The sequence below is a fragment of the Talpa europaea genome (assembly GCF_964194135.1).
Source record: "Talpa europaea genome assembly, chromosome: 6".
In the NCBI taxonomy this organism is placed as follows: Eukaryota; Metazoa; Chordata; class Mammalia; order Eulipotyphla; family Talpidae; genus Talpa; species Talpa europaea.
Window position 1 is genome coordinate 129,744,948 of NC_140072.1, and position 16,347 is coordinate 129,761,294.

The 16,347-nt window shown below is 40.4% G+C and overlaps 1 protein-coding gene across 1 annotated transcript in view; it reads left to right on the top strand.

Moving 5' to 3' along the window:
* The window catches only part of HS6ST3 (heparan sulfate 6-O-sulfotransferase 3), a gene marked incomplete at both ends in the record, with an annotated part of 589,865 nt that overhangs the window by 554,949 nt on the left and 18,569 nt on the right, over nucleotides 1-16,347 (top strand). The gene's annotated exons all lie outside the window — the stretch shown is intronic.

Here is a 16,347-nt window from a genome sequence, read left to right on the forward strand (position 1 = left end):
CCTGAGTTTGATCTGGGCCAGCTGGCAAGATTCCCACATGGCACGGCAGACCTCTCCTGCCTCGCCCATTGTTCCCCTCAGCAGTGTATTTCAGTAAGTCTGCCTGTTCCGTTCCCCACTCTATCTCTGGTGAATCCTCTTACTCTCCTGCACATCTGGCCTGTACCCCAATTCTTGTATTTATGAATAAATAAATCTTTTTTAAAAAATATGTGTAGTGTAAGGATAAGATATATGTGTGTGTATGCACACACATAAACAGTCACATACTTACATGTATAAGTTTCCTAGGGCTGCTATAACAAATTACCACAGACTCGGTGACATAAGCAACATAAATTGATTTTCCCATAGTTCTGGAGGTGACATCCAAGGTCAAGGTGTTGGCGTGTTTGGTTTCCTTTGAGGCCTCTCCTTGCCCAGCAGTTGGCACCTTTTTCCTGTGTCCTTAGATGGTCTTTCTCTAGGTGGGTGCACCTGGTGTCTCTCTGGTTTCCCAATTTTCCCTCTTCTTATGAGGATGGATTAGGTCTAACTCTAAGAGCCTCGTAAAGACTCTATTTCCGATCACAGGCACATTCTGAGATGTTGGTCACTAGATCTTCAGCATAAAAAGAAGGAAGAAAACACCTTGGTGTCTCTTGAGTTGCTGCTTCATCTATTTATTTTACCCTGCCCTGGTGAAATATAAAAGGTGTATAGAGTCATCGAGTCCAATTTTTCAACTCTCATTTACTCCTCAAACCCCATTGGTCAAGTTTTCATTATCTTCCTCCATAAAATCCATATGCTCACCTCTCTTTTCTTGTAGTATTTAGTGCTTAAGCAGCATCCACCACTGTTGTCCACCTGTTCCCATGAGCACTTTCTTCTCCTAGCTTCTGGGTAAGCATATTCCATTTTCTTCCCTATCTACATCGCTGGCTACCCCTTCACAATCTCTGTTTGACCTTCAGTGGCTATCTCAGGATCTGCAACGTTGAGTAACTCTCAGATTCTAGTTTCCTAGGGGATCCTCCTTCAGACTCAAGATTTCTAAGCGATCAGAAAAAATATCAACATCTTATATTTTATCCTGGATGAGATGTAAAAATAATCTTTAAATCCTATACTCAGAGGCTGTCCAATACACCATATGTCTTTCTGGCTTTATTTATCCTGCTGCTTGATTGGAGTTTATTTTCTCACTTGATTTGTTTCCTATTTGAAAACAGCTGTCAGAGCTTCTTTAGTAGGTATGTGTGTTTGTATTTTATATATTTATTATTGAGTATATTTGTGTGCTTTCTCTTATATAAGCTTTATAAGCCCCATGAAATAGTGATTATTGCCCTTTAATGAGCAGAAACTTGAGGCTGAGAGTGTTTAAGTGACTTATTTAGGTTCATAGTCAATGGCAGAGGCGGCATCTGACCCCATGTCCCACTTTATTGTTGGTGCTCTTAATAAGTATACAATATAACATTTAGCATTTCTAGAGCAAACAGGAATTTGGGGTCAGGACTTGGCCATTTATTTTGCATTTGCAGGGTGCCTTTGGCTGAAAGCAACAGAAAGAACTCACTTCACTTGGAATAAATAATGGGATTTATCATCTCAAAGAAAGGAATTCCAGAGATGTGTCACAGCAAGATAATTAGCTCAAGAAAGGCATCAAGGATCCAAACTCTTTCCAGCTCTCTGTTTTAGTGTCCTCTGTGTGGGTTTTATCTAAAGATTATTTTTCCTTATAATTGCAAGATGACTGAAGCAGTTACAGAAGGATACCGAAGTATATCATCTTGGCCATAGAAAAGGAGATGTTTCTGACTTATGAAATTTTTCAGGATGGGAAACTTTTAGTAGCTCTCCAGTGGACATTGCCTCACCTCTCCTTGACAAACCTGGCAATATATCTGTATGCTTCCCATTCTGGCAGCAATTAACATCCAGCATTAATGTTGTAGACTTATCAAGATCTACCTGACTCATGGGGAAGTGGGGAGGACTAGAAATCAGAAGAAATTCAGGTTTGGGCATCATAAGAGAAGGAAAGATGATTGTTGCATAGACATCCAAGAAGGTCTACTCCATCGCTCAAGGAGTCTATTAGGCACAATATCTGTGACACACATTTGTCTTGGTGTACTTTCCATTTCGAAGCCATTCTCCTTGTTCACAAAACCTCACTTTGTTAAGTGGAACTTTTCAGCTGTTCTTTGTACATACTTTTTTTTTTTCCCAAAGTCTAATTAGCTACTTTGTTGGCAAGAGCCTTAAATAAAACATGTTTCCTGTGGAACCAAGAATGCTTAATTATCCATCATTTGGTCTGTGACTGTTCTGTGTAGGTTTCCAATTTTTCAGAATGCATTGGTCTGCTAAGGGATTGAATACATTCCCGAATCATCCAGTGGTTCATGCAATTTTAAAGTTTTCTCCTTAGAAACAAGTTGTCTGAGTTCTATAATCTCTGATCATAACTAATAATTTGAACATCTTCCAATGACTTCCCCTTGCTAATAGTATTTGTGGCTCAGATGCCTGTGCTGGTCTCACCTCATTCTTATTTATAGAATAGTCACATTTTCAAATGCTTTCCCTATGCTTTTTTTCTTTGCTTCTAACATAAGCCATATTTTCAAGTGGCATGATGAAGTCTCACTATGAAGTACCTCGCCAATTCTGGGTGTTATACTAAAAGTCAAATCCTGCCCTAAATCCTGCCCCAGCTCACACATCTCACCATAATCTCTCTCTCACTCAATAACATGAAAACTGAGAATTATCCCACTACCCTGATTCATTTTACTTTAGAATGGGCATTCAGATCAAAAGGACTTTCACATCATGGATTCCAATCAATTCCCAACTGCTCTGGTTATTAGTTATCCACAGGAATGAATTAATACCATCACCACACTCCCAGAGTAGAGGCTAGACAAGTTTGTTGATAAAAGCCAGCTTTGTATGTAACCATTATTCTACCTCTTTCAAGTCCTCTTAGCATCTACTCCCTATGGTTGTTCGCCCTCAAGAATTTAATAAAGTGCAAAACAACAATACTTCTCATCTTCATAGAGTTGACAATTAACTAATTAGTCCATTAAGTCACTGAGTCAGATCTGTCCCAGCAAGTTAAGGGCTTTGGGAGATATATTAATCCTTGAAGGCCACTGGAGTACCATTTGCAGCTAATGGGCCCATATCCCTAACTCACTATCAGGGAGGGATGGGGGTATTGTTAGGAAATAGAAGCCATTAATCCTCACTGTACCCAAAGGGGCAGGTGCGAATGACTTTGCACAAATTGATGAGAAAATGTGTTTTGTTTTGTTTTCTCTTTTAAGACCTAAAAGAGACTCTGAGTTTAAGCCAAGATTGGAACTCAGTATTTTCTGGCATACAGCCTATTTTCAAATTTGAACTCTTGCCAGAATTTGTTGATTTGTGTAGTTTTAGCTCCTGAGAGTGGGTAGACACATTTTGTGCTGTGGCGAGTGTATCCTAGCAAAGAGGATGTTCCTTTTTGATAACAAAAGAAAAAAATTGTGATTCTGTTTCTAGACTATGATACACTTAAATAAGCACATATTAAATCATGTCTAATATATCTCTAGATGGATTGGGGAGGACAAAGTACAAAAAAAAAAAAAAAAGACTTTTTGAACAGGGCTGCTGCTCTGCAGGATAGGACAGACTGTCCTCAAAAGGATGGAGCTCATCTGTAGGAAATGTATGTGGGATCCATGTCTCCCCAACTCCAGCGTGAGGCTGAGCTAGCCAATGGTACATCCTAGGAACATGGCTGTGCCTCCAGGGGTAACCCTAATGCGTGGGCTTATAAGCCTGAATGCTGAACAGTAGAGCAGTTGCTTGTGTCAGCTTTTGACATCAGGTCTCAGTTCTCATGCATCAAGTCAGATGGTTTGGAGGCAAGAAATGGAGAGAATCTAAACAGAGAAAATATGCATATAAAGGGAAGAAGAAGTGGTAGGAGGCCAGGGTGAAAACATACCCAAGAGTGATGAAAACAGGGAAAAGCCAACCTCTAGAAAAATGCAGGGCAGGTGTCAGACCCAGATTTCCTGTAAGTGAGTGATATAGAGAGGGAGGTGTGTATAAGAAGGCCATGTCTTGAGTATAAGGGTAGAGCGTACAGCTTACAAATGTATTTATAAACTTATGTTTATTACACAAACAGAGTCATAAATCTTCAAACACTCTGTGTCTGGCCGTTCCTTCTTCTTACTCCACAGATTAGTCACAGCTACCTTTTAGGAATAAAGAAAAATTGACTTTTTCTTTCTTTAAAAATAATATTAAAATTGGGCCTACCCGGTGGCGCAGCGGTTGAGCACTGGGTTGCAAAGCTGCCTGCGGCCTCTGCGGCACTGGTTCAATCCCCGGCTGCTCCCCAGCCACCAGAGGAGGGTCCCACACGGCACGCAGACCTCTCCTGCCGCCCGCTGCTCCCCTCAGCAGTGTACTTCGGTCCTTCTGCCTGCTCTGCTCCCCGCTCTGGCTCTGGTGAATTCTCTCACCCTCCCGTGCTTCTGACTGTACCCACCCAGTGCTTGTATAAACAAAACAAACAAACAAATAAATAAATAAAAAACATGCCTCTATAAAAAATAATAATATTAAAATTGTTGCTTATATCAGTTCCTGATGTAATATTTAGGTTACTTGGGCAGTACACAACACTCCAGGAATCCTTTCTTCCTTCCCAGTTATTATGGTCTTTTCTCTCAGTCTCTTTCCTTCCCTCGACGAACTTTCCATGCCAAGTAAGAAGGAAAGCTTTCATTTCAACAATAAACAGCATGGAATGTGGTAAAAAACCACAGCAAACTCTTTGATGGGCTGCCTAGAAATTCAGTAAAAGATGCTTCAGTGGCCTTCCAGACACCGCCCCCCCCCACTCCAAAAAAAAGACCTAAAGCTAAGATTTAGAATAGAGGGATTTTTCCTGCTTTGCTATTTTAAATACAAGTCATTTCACCTCTCTGTGATCCATCTTTGCCCTTTGGAAACTAATGTATGTACATGTGTATGTATTAATAACCCACTTTGTTCCACAAAGGTTATAAGCCAGCTCTCTAAAAGTATGAAAAAAATATACTTACAAATATGTAAATGAGAAAACTGATTCAAGAGAAAAGAGTAGGAAAATGAAGGTATTTTGTTTTTTAATGGATTTTATTTATTTGTTTGTTTGTTTATTTATTTATTTATTTATTTATTTATACAAGCACTGGGTACAGTCAGAAGCTCGGGAGGGTAAGAGAATTCACCAGAGCCAGAGCGGGGAACAGAACAGGCAGACGGACGAAATACACTGCTGAGGGGAGCAGCAAGCATCAGGAGAGGTCTGCGCGCCATGTGGGACCCTTGCCGGTGACCGGGGATGGAACCGGCGCTGCAGAGGCTGCAGGCAGCTTCGCAGCCCAGTGCTCAACCGCTGTGCCACCAGGGGAGGCCCAAAATGAAGGTATTTTGTCTGTAAAATAATTTCACTTGGTAGAAGAGGTCAGAGGAACTTTCCAAGCTTCAATCCAAGAGGATAATGTGATGGTGATATGACAGTGATGACAATGATGGTGACAGAGGGTCAACACTTATTGTTTGCCTTGTGCCCAGAATGGTGCTAAGTAAACATTTTGCTGATGTTATCCCATATTATCTTGTTACAAAGTCTCAATGAGACAGATACTATTATTGTCTTCAACTTTCAGGTGATGAAACCAAGACTTGATGATATGATTTAAAAAAAAAAAAAACATTTTTCGAAGAAAGTAAAATATGGAACTTGATACAACTCCATGCATCCCTAACAAGAGATGGAATGCAGCACAGTGACAATATATCCTCAAAAATATCGTTCTGTTGAATCTAATGGAATTAAATAGCATGGGAAAAAAACTATGATGTTGTTACAAGTTTACATTTATACCCAAGTGAAGTTCGTTAATGAAATTCTGTAAGAATCTAGTTTTGTTCCAAGTAAGAAGGACTGTAATGCTTTCGCTTACCCTAAAGATATATTTTAGGGTATCTAGAGACATGAGTAGTTCTATCCTCAAAGCAATGTTCCTCAAATTCTATTTCAGACCTTCTATTAATTATTTACACTCTCTGACAAACGACTGGAATGGCAAATGTCTACATTGCTTGTTAAACCCAGCCCCCAGCTAGAACTGGATTGATTTAATAGGGTGAAGACTAACAAGGACACAAAAACAAATGGGTCACAGTAAATTCACCCAGAGACTACCATGGACAGAACCAAAACATTCTTCATAAACCAATTTTGAAAAATGTTCCCAAACCCCAGAATAATGCATAATCAAAGTTCAATTAATATATATGTTTGCACACTCAGAAATTTTACTGAGATGTGCCAGGTATGAAAGAGATGAGAGAAATAAAGTAGCTCCAGCTCCTCTCCCCATTGAGCATATGATCTACTAATAGTCTCTGCTAATTAAATAAGCACTTAAAATAAAGCAGAGTAGAATGTAACAAAATACCAGATAAACGTGTGATCTTTAGGGAGCATTCAGAAGAGATAGGAACCTGCTTTATTCTGGGAGCAGATGAGAGAAGATTTTCAAGAGAAAATAGTACTTGAATTGAAATTGTAAAGAATATGAAGAATTAGTTAGATTATGAACACAACAATCTCAGTTTGGAAAGTAAATGCATATTTAAGTTAATATTAGATAATATTTACCAGAATCACTAAAGAAAACTCAATGCAAGAAAAGTACCCACTCCAATTTCAGTCTTGATATACTTCAGAGTGTAGTAAGTATTTTAGTTAATTCAACAGGTTGGTGTACATATATAAGATCAAGCAACTGTGAATCAGTTTAAAGGTGACTGTTCAATTGCAAGTGAGATTCATATATTCTTGCATTTGGAAAGATTCTAAACTTACATTTACCAAATCTCTATCTTCACCTAATAAAGTTGCCTTTGATCAACTTTCAGCACTTTCCTGCAGGAGGGGTGTCACAGAGGTTGAGAGCAAGTGTTCTCGTTCAGAAATACTGAAGTTCAAAGTCTGCCCTTGCTCCTAATTAACTGTGTGATCTTGTCCAAATGACTTAAACTTATTATGACTTAATTTCTAAGCCTCTGGAAAGGGTGAATGCTAATTTTAATCATCTATTAAGAATCACTTATAAAGAATAAGTGAGGTAAAGTATATGAAGCAATGAACACAATTCTTCTAACATAACAAGCTCTCAAAAAGGTAATGGCTATTATTATAGTATGTAGCAAACTAAACTCTCTGTCCTCCCTCATCTAGCCTGCTAAATGCCTCATTGAATCATAATCCTTCTATTTGGGGTTGAATTGTGTCCCCTAAAAAGTCTTATGTTGAGGGCCTCCCCTGGTGGCGCAGCAGTTGAGCACTGGGCTGCGAAGCTGACCACAGCCTCTGCAGCACCGGTTAGATCCCCGGCCACCAGCGAGGGTCCCACATGGCATGCAGACCTCTCTTGCAGTGCCCGCTGCTCCCCTCAGCAGTGTGTTTTGTCAGTCTGCCTGTTCTGTTCCCTGCTCTGGCTCTGGTGAATTCTCTCCCCCTCCCGTGCTTCTGACTGTATCCAGTGCTTGTATAAATAAATAAATAAATCTTATTTTAAAAAAATCTTATGTTGAAATCATAACTTCTGGTATCTCTGAATGTGACTTATTTAGAAATCATGTTGTTAGAGATTCAGTTAGTTTAAAGGAGGGCCTACTGGAATAGGGTGGGTCCCTAATCCAAAATGACTAGTGTCCTTATAAAAAGGCACACAGACATGCGTACAGGGAAAGTGCCATGTGAACTGAATGTAGAGACTGGGGCAATGCGGCTATAAGCCAGGAAACACCCAAGATTGCCAGACAACAACCAGAAGACAGGAGAGAAGCCTGGAACAGATCTTTCCTTAGCAACTTCAGAGGGATCCTGGCCCCACTGACACCTTGATCTTGGACTTCTGGCCTCCAAGCTGTGAGACAAGTTAATGTTTAAGTCTGTTTGCCCTCATCCACTTCTCTCAACCACCACTCCTAGTTGCCACAATCTGTTATCCCTAATTCATCTAGTATCTTTGCTTATAAGCTTAATTCCTTCCACACTCATTTGGTTAAAACCAAGCTTAGCTCAAGCATATGGATCAGTCCGGCTTCATTGGGGAAGCAAAACCACTAAGCATATTAAGGAATTTTAGTAGGAATAAGAACTTTTACAATGGTGGCAGGGGCTTAGAGAGTAAAGAAATGGAAAGGAGAATTTTAAAACTGAGGGGAAAAATCACTTCTCTGTTCTGGGTATGGGTGAATGTGTCAAAACTTGCAAGATCTTGAAGCTGACCGAGTAGGATCATGAGGTGGTACAGAATCTTCTGGAAGGTTCTAAAACAATAATGACTTGTTGACTGTGAGAGTTCCCAGCACAGGGTTTGGAGGCTCTGCTGGTTACCAAGGCCAACTTGTCAAGTTGGAGATGTGGGTGTAGAGTAAGAGGGAGCCCAGAAGAGAGCTCACCTACGCATGTTTGCCCCTGTCTCCCTTCTAACCAATGAGAACCTTCAGTGCTAACATCTGTTGTTCTGCCTCCACCTCCCAAATTTCACATAACTTCACTTTGGGGACTTCTAGCTTAGGACCACACAGAGAAAGGGATTCTGAGCAACACTCCTCCCAAATGGACAATAAAAACTATAGCACAAGTTGTAACAAATCCCCACATTACTGGCTTAAATCAGAGAAATATAATCTCACCCAAATATGGAGGCCAGAGAAGTCTGAAATCAGTGTCACTGGGCTGAAATCAAGGGCTGGCTCCCTCCAGAAGCTCTAGGGGAGAGCCTGCTCCTGTCCCTTGCAGCTCCAGGGGCTGCTGTGCTCCTTGTCCCTTGCAGCTCCTGGTGTTCATGGACCTAAAGGGGCATCACACTTCAAGTACTATTCTGATGGCTTTTCCCTGCCCTATGAAAATCTGAGCTCTTCATGCATGTGGCCCTGTAACCTTCTCTGTCCATACCACGCTATGTGACCTATGGTAGATATTAAATCAGTGTCAGAAGAATTATCCTAGTCATGTCCTATATCAGTTAATATTACACTCCCACATGTATTGATTAGGAAATGCTTTCTATAGCTATTTCCAGATATCCATTTTATAAAGCAGAGTTTCACAAATGGGGTGATCAAATACATTGATGCCCCCAGCTTTCTGTGGAGTCCGATAGGGTCTGGATTTAACTGGAGTCCAGACCAGCATTCACCTCAGAGGCTACTAGTGATGAGCATTTTCTACATGAGCCATTTCATGAATGAAGTTCAGAAGCAGTGTTATAAATAAATAAATAAAACTTGGTTCTATATTTTATAAATATTTTAATTTTGCCTTCCCTAAATTCTGGTGAGGATTGGAATTCCGGATTATGTGGTAAAATGAACCATTTGTCAAGAGAAAGACTTAAGCTTCGGTGTCACTGGGCCTCCACTAATTTACTCTGCTGTTTTGTAGTCAGACTGTGTTCCTAAAACTCCGTTTTGAGACTAGCAGCTACACCTACCCTAAGGAATCCTTTATATGGAATATCTCCTAGTTCCTCAAATCTGGTACGAGCGTTGATCATAGTTTTTGATTTCAGGTTGGAAATGCCAGTCAAGCTCATAGGGTCTGATTTATCCCCTTGATGTCTACAGGATGCTCGCCATTTGTGCCCCTCACTGGTCTTCTAATTTAGGGATTCCCAAGCTGGGAGAGAGGCAGGACGCCATTTTGAACAGTTTGACACCGTGACACGAATATATGAGAATGCTTGACCAGCCTTGGGCCAGTCCTTCGGTTCTTGAGGAATTCTTCACAGGTCCAAGGAGGATCAAATATTTACAATGAAGTGTCAAGTCCCTTAGAGATCGAGCCAGAAGTCAGATGGAAGGATGCCAGGGTGGCTTCCTCATCAGACATGCAGCCCGTGCCTGCATCTGGGCTTTGCCTCCCTTAGATCCATTTTTCCTTTCTGAGCCTGCTCTAGCAAGTTCGTCACGTCTACAAACTCTTCTTTCCCTCCTTTCACTCCCCTCTCCCCATCAACGTTGCTTTTCTACCTAATTAGCTAGAGTTGACTTCTCTTGATTGCCATGAAGAGTACAGCTAGAATACTAACCTAAATGTTTTAAAAATATCAATTCTCTCCTAAATCAAAGCAATATCCTTTTAATTATACTGATAAAAGCAGCTTTCTTTTACATAAGAATATTATATTGCATTGTTTGCCACATTTCCCTAAGCCTAACCAATTTTGTCATCTGTAAAATGAGGATATATTTTTTTAGGGTCAATTTGAACATAGAATGAATTATTCAACAGATATTTATCTGGAGTTTACTGTTTGTCAGGCATGGTCTTATGTGTTTGGGATACATATAAAACATTAAAAACTATGAAATCAATGTTTGATCAAGTATAAGTGCTTGATAAAACAAACGACATAGGAAATGGTATTTGAAATGATTGTCACGACAATAAAATGGATAAATAAGGAGTTCAAAGCTCTAACATATAGTGGTGCAAAACGAAAATGTAATACAATAGATGCCACATTTTAAATGTAATTTAGAAGGGTAATCAATGCCTACATCTGCTATTAAACATCTATTATGTGCTCTTAACTATGGTAGATCAGGTGAATGATTTCCAAAATGACAAAGTTCTTGATCTCAGGGGAGATAAGCCATATGTACATGAAATAATCACTAAAAATATGTTTAGATTTGACAGTGCCAAGTAAATGGAACACAAAATAAAGGTTCCTAAAAGTGAAGGGAAAAGACACCACTGCCATCCAGCTGGGCTCTGTGGGAAAAGCAACAGAGAAGGTATTTGAGCTCAGCTTTTAGTGTCGATAGTATTTGAAACAGGCCTTTTGCTAGACATAGATACCACATACTGATTTTTCTTTCCATCTGAGCTGCTAGTTAGATTGTACATCCTGATCCATTGTGGTTAGGTGAGACCATGTGACATTCTGATGAATGAGTAGAGAGTGAAAGTGACATGTGTCACTTCCAGGTCAAAGCATTTAATTGCCATTCTCAGTTTCTACAAAACTCTCTTTATCCTCTTGCATGGTAACCAGCAATATTCAAAATGGCTGCTTCACTTAGTGTCTCTGTAATGTGTAAAATGAGGCCAGCCCCCTGCTAATTCACCATAGATATGTCCTTGCATAAAAATAAGTCTTTGTTGTTTCCAGTCACTAGGAATTTGGGGTTGTTTTGTTACTGCAGATAATCCAGCCTATTCTTACTGATTCAGCACTTGTAGGAGAAAGGACAGAAGAGCAAGCATAGGTTTGGGAATGTAGAATAGTAAGTAGGTCAACTCCTTCAAAAAACTTAATTTTGAAAAGAAAAAGATTCTTAAAAAAAGACAAGGAAGCCCAGATTGCGGAGAATGTTGCATGTCAGAGTAATAATTGGGAACTACTTGCAGGAGTCTATTACTGGTTTTGAGTAGAGACTGGATATGAGAAGCTAATTTGATGATTCATATAAAGGCAATGGTCCGTGAGAATTAAAGGAGGAGACAGAAATGAAGAGAACTTGTCAGGCTATTGCAGGGTGCAGATGGGATGTGAGGCCCTTCCCCAAAACTGATGGAATCTCTCTCCTGTAAACCACACACCCAAAAGAACAAAACAAAACACATGCTAATCTGAGGAGAATGATGAATAGATCCACCTCGAGGCATTTGAGCTATTGGCTTAATATTTTAGACTCAAGAGAAAATCTGTTGGACTCCTGAATTCATGTTCATCATGTTTGAGTAATGGTTCTTGTTAGCTCTGTAATAATGTCCTCTATTTTTAAAAGTGAATACTAGTAATAAAATTTTTATTGTAATTCAATGCTAACATGACTCTTCCTAACTAAGAATGATGCTTAGTGGATTTTAGCAACCCCAGAAAATATTCTGGCTAAGAATTTAGAAAGACATGTTTGGTAAAAAAGAACATCCTTAAAGGGCCTCCCTGGTGGTGCAGGGGTTAAAGTATCAGCGCTATCAAGCTATCACCAGCCACTCCGGCATGAGTTCGATCCCTGGCCAGGGAGCTGACCCACATGGCACAGCAGACCTCTCCTGTCTCGCCCACTGCTCCCCTCAGCAGTGTATTTCAGTAGATCTGCCTGGTTTGTTCCCTACTCTGTCTCTGGTGAATCCTCTCACCCCCCGCACCTCTGACACCCAGTTCTTGTATGCATAAATAAAAATAATAAATCTTAAAAAAAAAAAAGAACACCCTTAAGGATGAATGTTTTAGAGGGACATCCTAAGAAGATGTCACTTCTGATTCTATCTTGCCTTTTAATTTGAAATTGGAAACTGGTAGTTCTTAAGTTTTAATTACTTCAAGAATCATTTAAAAGAAATGCAAAATCTTCATGTCCACCTCAGAGAGAATCTGATTCAGCATGACTAGGGACAAAGTGGTGTTCTGGACGAAATGTATGTAACCCCCTAAATTCACATGTTGAATCCTAATTCCCACTATACTGGCGTATTGAGGCCATTGAACAGTGAATGAGCTTGGAAGCCCTGTAAATAGACCCAAAGAGCTCTCTCACCTCTTTCACCATCAAGGACACACTGAGAAGACAGCCATCTTGAATTAGGAAGTGTCCTTCACCAGATACAGAGTCAGCCAGCACCTTGATCTTTTACTTTGCAACCTCCAGAACTATGACAGATAAATGCTGTTTGTTTGAGTCCCCCCGTTTATGGTATTTTTGTTATATCAGCTCCAAAGGGCTAAGACAGAGGGCTAGGAACATGCCTGTAAAGAAGTAGCTCAGGTCTTCTGTGTAGGGGGTCTGCAGACCACACTTGGAGGGACACTGCTGACCCTGAGCTTCCAGACTTGACTATGAACTATTAAGGTGGGACTGTGTTTCAGTGCTGGCATCCCCAGCACTTATTATAATTCTTAGCACATAGGATGCAGAGCTATAAAAGACTTACAGACACTACTTTGCCGTGGACAGACCTGAATTTACATGCTGTCTCTAAGATTTATTAGCTCTGGGAGGGGGGCTGTAACCTCTCTAGACCTGGTTTGGTCCTCTGAACATTGGAGATAATGACACTTTCCTCCCTGGGGATTAGGGAGCTTATGTGAGGTTATGTTTCCATAGAGCTTGGCACAGTGCCTGGGGCCAGGGATTTGGAGTGAGATCTTGGTCCCCCTAGAATGATATGCTACGATTGGGATTCCCGATCAAGGACGAAAGTCCAACTAGAATCATAGTTCCTCTTGATTAAGAACCGAGACTGCATCCAAAGCCCTGAAAGGCGACAGTCAGATAAAAGCTAATTAGGAGGATGTGGGGTAGGCCTGGTGCTCACAGTTACTCCTCCAGCCTCCAACACAGAGACACAAGTGCAGCCTTGTAACACCATGCTGGTTTACATGAAAGGTTTAGCCCTTCCTGTCAGGAAAATGTGGCTCCATCATGTCCCAGATACTAACTAGTATTATTATCTGCTCTCTTCAGTGAGGGAGAGAGACAAAGAGGTACAGGAGAGGAGGAGGAAGTGGACTTATTTCCTCACCTCACCAGATGCTCCAGTGCTCCATAAAAGTTGTTTGGATTGTTATCATGTATTATCATATAATTTTGTGAATAATGAGACTAGCTGGTCCAACAGAGTTTACTCTGATGGGCTCTGTGCTAAGATTTTTCATACTGTATCTCATTGAATCCTCACAGGAAACACTGTGAGGTGGGTACTGCTGTCATCATCATTGAGACACAAGAAAAGCAAGAACTCTAAGTTTATTCAAGAAATTGGTGCCAAAGCTTGGATTCTGTCTCATGAGTAAATGGTAGGACATTATCAAGATGGATTAGTAGCTGGGTTGAAGTAGAGAGAATATGAGTTGCCCTGAGTTGGGGAAAACTTGCTTCCAACATAGACCTTGGGTGTGTATTCTGGGATGAGAGATGGGGGATCTGCTTTGCCTCTGCCTAATGAGAAACTGTCCCTGAAATTCAAAACAGAGCAACAAAAATATAGATGAGTTTAGGTGATTTTTCTATTACATGTTTTGGTCAAAAATAGGAACCTACAATTCAAGTTTTCCTGCAGCTTAATTATAGGGCTCTGTGCCTGGAACATTGCGCTGAGAACTAATAACAGGGGCCATTGCAAAACAAATCCTCTGGGGGCCTCCCTCGTCCACTGGGTCTGGTTAGGACGAGGGGTAAAGAAACAATGTTCTGTATGAAGGAGCCGCCAGCCCCTAGATGGTGTGAATCTTTTTCTAGCTAATGAAGTAAAATGAACATTTTTACTGGTATAAAACCAACAGCAGAAATGAAAAGCCATTCTTGTTCCTTACCTCAGGGCTGCAAAGGAAACATCTATTCAGCGTGTTTGCTAGGAAGTAAGTGATAAGGCACCATCGGGAGACCCTGCCCTGCTTGGCTTTGGCAGAGAGCACTAAAGAGAAATGGTCCTATTTTTAAAGGGCTTTTCTACTTCTGATAGGATTTGGGCCCTGTTCCTAAATCATCTTTGAATCTGAATAGCAATTCTTTTTCTCCCACTTGGCTGGAGTGTTAAAGAATCTTTGGAAAATGTTCAATAAATGTCTTGAGATCCATGTAAATAGGAAAAATGGGGTTATTTGCAAAAAGAATATCAGAGAAAAGCTTAATATTATTCCACCTTTTCTATATCAGAAAGAAAACACATTTTTACAATGCATGTAAGGTAGAATTACTTCATAGACTAGAACATTCTGTGGCTGCAACATAGCAGGTATTTGAGTACCCATTGAATGACTCAACTAAAAGCATATGAATAGGAGACCCCATTAAAAACAAATTAGACAGGTGAATACCTATAAATAATAACTATTTGTACCTGCCATTTTAACTGAGTTTTTCACCACCCCCAAAACACCTTGTTTAAAATACAAAGAATATGAGGACTTGAAATGGAAGGTGGAAGCATAGAAGAACTAGTAATAATGCGTCTCAAGCCTAAGTCACAGCCAAACCAGCAAATTCAGTTTTTATTAGATCAAAAAGAATAGCCTCAGAAGAAACTGAAATAATGGAGGGGGGCGGTCTTAACCGAAAAGTAAGTGTAATTGAGAACGAGGCTGGGGTCTCCTGAGAGGCTGGGTTGTTGTCATCGAGTTAGAATAAGCACCTGGGGGAATAGGCAGGGACCACGCCTCTTTCCCCAAATTTCCTATAAATGGTAAGGATTTCATGCCCTTCAAGGTCACCTTTGACTCTACTAGCTTGAAATCAATGGTATTCCAACCCTGAATCTACTGAAAATCCACCCCAGTGGATTTCTTTGACCACCCCAGTCCACCCCACACACAAGAAGTTTGTTTGTATAGCAGACTTTACTAATGGTTTGGGGTGTCATGACAGACTCACACAGAAATTTAAAGGCTATTATGAGTCATCTCTTCTCTTCAAATCTTTCAACTATGTTACCAGAAGCTTCTTGCTGGTCGATATTTCCCCACATGCCTCAACCATGATGCTTGAGATATCACCCCCTTTCTCTTTCTTCAAACCTCTTTCCTTCCTACTTCTCTTTATCCCAAACTCAAGTTGGATTTTTCTAGAAAGTATCTGAGTCACTGCTTTATTTTGCCTCAGTCCCTCCATGCTAAGTATAGAGCTTCTTCTATATTAAAAAAAAAAAAAAAAAAACACGGTGATGTAGACATGTCACTAAGCCAAAACAGTTCTTCTCTAGAGAAGAATTCTAAAGTTGACTCTTAAAATAACTTTTTTCCTCCTCACTAGTACATGAGGACAATGAAGTTCTACACAGAGGGGCAGTTTGTCTGCTAACAATTGCTAGCTTGTTAACCATGACATTTTGTTCTTCCAGCGTTGAGATATCGGTTCCTCTAACTATTAGGTGAAGCTCTGCTCATTATAAGACTGTCAACCAATCATGGTATAATGCTAATTCCAATTACAATGTATGGGCATTTTGCCCAGGTCACCAAGCAATGCCAGCTGGGTGTCCCACAATTTAATTCATTCCTGACACTCCCTAACTAAAGAAAGTGTCAGATCCCAGAGGTTAAGGACTCAGCCCTACAAGACTCCCATGTCTCCACCCAGCACCTATTTCAGACAGCAACCCCAAGTCCATATTGTCACTTCCAATGGTCTCTTCCTTGAGTTCAGTTCATTTTCTAAAGCGGCCCACAGATCTCAGAGAAACATTTACTTCCTAGTTTCTGGTTTATCACTGATGCATGTAACTCAGAACCAGTCAGATGGAAGGCAAGAGGGCCAGGATCTTCCATG